This window comes from Balaenoptera acutorostrata, chromosome X (genome assembly GCF_949987535.1).
Source record: "Balaenoptera acutorostrata chromosome X, mBalAcu1.1, whole genome shotgun sequence".
NCBI lineage: Eukaryota > Metazoa > Chordata > Mammalia > Artiodactyla > Balaenopteridae > Balaenoptera > Balaenoptera acutorostrata.
The window spans coordinates 49,647,482-49,651,658 of NC_080085.1; positions in this window are offsets into that span (position 1 = coordinate 49,647,482).

Below are 4,177 nucleotides of genomic sequence, written 5' to 3' on the forward strand. Positions count from 1 at the left end.
AAAAAAAAAAGAAATGGAATGTCCATAGCAGTATCCTGTGTCTGTTGCACCATCGTATGTTGGGTGTGTTGGGGACAGATAACTTGTCTCTTAAGTTTCACAGATCTACTGGTGGAAAACAAATAGAACTTAAGGAGCCATACTTAAGGAATACACTGAAGGAGTCTCATTCACACCTGGACCTGATTTAGATGAGATTCTGGACTTTGAGGCAATGCTGTAATGGAATGAGACTTTTTCAGACCTTGGAAAGGGGTGAATGTATTTTGCATGTGGAAGGGACGTGAATCATTGGGGGCCAGAGGACAAACTATAGTAGTCTCCAATATGGCCCCCAATGATCCCCACCTCCTGGTATTCACATCCTTGTGTAATCCCCTCCCGTGTATGGTCTGGACCTGGTGACTTACTTCTAGTGAGTGGAATATTGCAAAAGTGGTGGGATGTCACTTCTGAGACTAGGTTATAAAGACTGTGACTTCCATCTTGCATGTGCACAATTTTCTCCCCATGTCCCCCCCACACCCCCGTTTCATCTCACTTGATCAACTCTGTTGAAACAAGTAGCCATGTTGTGAGTTGGCCTGTGGAAAAGTCCACATGGCAAGGAAACTGAGGATGGCCTCCAGCCAACAGTTGGCAAGAAACTGAGGCCCTCAGTCCAACAACCCGCAAAGAACTAAGCCCTGTCAACAGCCACATGCTGAGCTTGGAAGCAGATCCTTCCCCAGTCGAGCCTTGGGATGACTGCAGCCCCAGCTGACATCTTGATTGCAGCCTGTGAGAGAGCCTGAAACAGAAACCCAGCTAAGATGTACCCAGATTCCTGACCTACAGGAACTGTGAGATAAATGTCGTTGTTTTAAGCCATTGTTTTGAAGTAATTTGTCATGCAGTAATACATAACTAATACAGGCAGGCATGGAGGTTATGTACAAGTTCAGCATATGGACTTCTACCTACCAAGGCCAATCTGGCTATAGCACTGCTGAGGTCCCATCTGCCAATAGCAGAGAGCAACACTGAACCCCTGCTATGAATTATTTCCTGGGGGCAGACTGATTACTTTGGACCCCTTCGCTCATGCAGCACAGGCTGTAGGTTGACAGAGATTTAACGGGAATCCCAGACTGCAGCTCTGCCAGGCTGATATTGCCTGAGCTAGACGTGTTCTTCGTGGAGTCTGTTTCCTGTGTTACATGACAAGGACTTTGTGAAACATCTCACGTGGAGCTTGGCACCCAGAAAGGAGTTCACAAGAGGCTTTTCCCTTCCTTTTCCTGGAATGTGCGTGCCCCAGGGGCAGGGAATCCATCTGTCTCCCAATCCCTTTTCTCCCATCATTACAATTTCAGGGTTTCTGGGAAGCATGGTCAGTATCTACCCCTTCAGGGCCCCAGTGACCATGGACCTCAGACCCCAGGCCCCACTCCTGTGGGGTAGCTAGCGCCCTTACCAATGAGCTTTATGCACTGCAGAGGGAACAGAGTGAGACTCCAACTGCTGTTTCTGTCTCCCTCCTTCTGAGCCCAGACTGCAGGCCCCTGACTGGAAGTGGGGGCAGAGGACTCAGGCCGGGGCCTTGCCTTCCCTCTAGGAACTCCCAGTACGGGAACTTGGGGGTGGGAGAGTGTTTCAGGCACCACCTAAGGCACAGTGGGGGCACTAGGGAGGGGGAAGGGGTTGGGGCAGATCCTTAGAGGAAGTGATGTGTCTTCCCATCCCCGTGTCACCTGCAGACTCAGGAGCCATTCTGAGGGATATGGCAGCCTCTGGGAGAATGCAGCAGCAAGGCAGTGTCTCTACAGTAGGAAATGACTTGAGGTGAAGATACTGTGCTCCCCCAATCCTCTTTCTCCCCATCTCCCACTCATCTGGGCCCTCCCAAGGCAGTCACTCCTCCCTTTCTAGGTGAGTGTCTGGGGAAGGGGGACAGATCTGCACCCAGAGCAGGCTCTCTGGAAGATGTCACATTTGATCTGGGTCTTACAGGATGGCGGCCAGCACCACTCCTGCAGAGCTCCTGGGATGCACATCACTGTGAGAGATGGGGCAGGACGGTGCGAAGATGGGAAAGGCTGTCTGGAAACCAGTGAGCCCCTTACTCTGGAGGACCTTAGCCTGGGCCTAGTTCTCGAGCCTGGGAGCTGCTGTAGGTCGTAGGCACCCTCTTCCTCTCCTGTCAGGCCACGTCTTCTGGGGACTGCCTCGGGGTGGCAGTGGTAATGCAGCGCTGAGACTGAACCCCTTCCTGTCCCTGTCCTAGCTCTCATATCCCAGTCTCCTCTGAGGTGGTCTCCAACCTTCTTTTCATGCTCAATTCCATACAGGTGGGCAAACAAAAGACCAGCCTTTCCCCGTGGACAGGGGTATCCACTGGCCCCTGCCTCCCCTTACTTGCACAGCCCAGTGGCTCCTGGCCGGACGACTGAAGGAGGCAGGGCTGAGCCAGAAATCAAATCAAAGCCCATCAAAGGCCCCAGCAATCAAAGTTGCTAGAAGTGGGTGAGCTTTCTCACTCACCACTAGGCTCCCATTAACTGGAAACCTTGAGAAGGGGAAGAAGAGGAGCAAAATGAACCGACTGAGCATTCAGATGAGAAAGGGCAGAGTGGCAGTGTACTGGGGCTCCTGGGTTAGGCATCAGGGCCTGGCTATTAGCCTTTAAGCCCTCTGTGCAGCACCTTGAGAGAAAGGAAAGCCCTTGCAGAGCCCGGCATGACGGGAAGCTGGTGGGCAGGCTTAGCAGGGCATCAGTGCTTTTGCTTCCTCCTCTGTATCCTATCACGAGCAGACTCTGAACACACAACATTGACTACAGAGTGGTTCTTAGCGTTTGGAGGGACAAGGATCCCTTTATGAATCTGATGCAATGTCTTCTTGCCAGTAAAACAGATGCATGCAAACCCCCATAAAAACATAAATTCTGGTGATGGTCTCTGATTTTAGAGACCCTAGTCACCCTCATTTTAAAGACTTTGGGTCCCAGGAGGGGAAAAAAAAAATCTGTATTTAAAAGTGAACTCGCCTTGAAACCATTATGCTAAGTGAAAGAGCACAGTCACAAAGGATCACATATTGTATGACTCCATTTATATAAAATGTCCAAAACAGGCAAATCCATATAGATTAGGTGGTAGCCTAGGAGTGGGGGACCAGGGGAGAGGGGTGATGCTTAAGGAGTGTGGAGTTTCCTTTTGGAATGACGAAAATGTTCTAAAATGTTTTGCAGTGATGATTACACAACTAGAATATACTCAAAGCCACTGAATTGTATACTTCTGGAGAGCAAACTGTGTAGTATGTAAATTGTATTACAATAAAGCTGCTTTTAAAAAGTGAACTCGGGGGCTGTAAATTACCGTACACCTAGCTTTAGTCCTCATTCACAGAGGCAGGAAGAACCCTTTACGGTAGAGAAAAACCAGGGAAGGGTCCCTGGAAGACCCAGCATACGGGTCCGACAGGAAAGCATTCCAGAATGAGATTACATGGGGGGTGGGGGAGTGGTGGTAGTGGTGTTAGGGGCACCGACCCCCTGTGCAGTCGAAGATCTGCAAATAACTTTAAAGCCCGTCCTCCATATCATCCTCGGATTTGACCCACCGAGGATAGTACAGTAGTATACATTTATTGGAAGGAATCTGCGTTTAAGTGGACCTGCACAGTTCAAACCCGTTAAGGGTCAGCTGTGTGTGTGTGTGTTGTGTGTGTGTGTGTGTGTGTATGTATTTTAAGGGCAGTGAAGCATCATGGATAGTTTTAAGCAGGATAGAAACATCCCTCTGAATCACTGAATTGTACATTTAAAACAGGTAAATTTTATGGTGTATAAATTATACCTCAATCAAGCCGAGAAAGAAAACAAAAAACCCCTCTGGAGGCTTGAAGAGGATAGACTGGAAGGCATAAAGTTGGAGGAGGCTGCGGCAGGAGTTTAGTGAGAGGTGCCAGGGCCTATCTGTTGGGAGATGGGGAAAACTGGCTCAGGGGTAGAGTGAGAGGAGACTTGGGATGTCTTGCCCATGGTTAAGGAGAACCTGGTAGAACTCAGTTTCAGAACCCAGAGCTCCCTGGCTTCAGCCCTCATGCTCCCACCAGCACTGCAGCTCCTCCACTGACAGGTAATGGAGACACTGTTCTCCCCCACCAAAGAGAAATGCACTTCAGAAACATG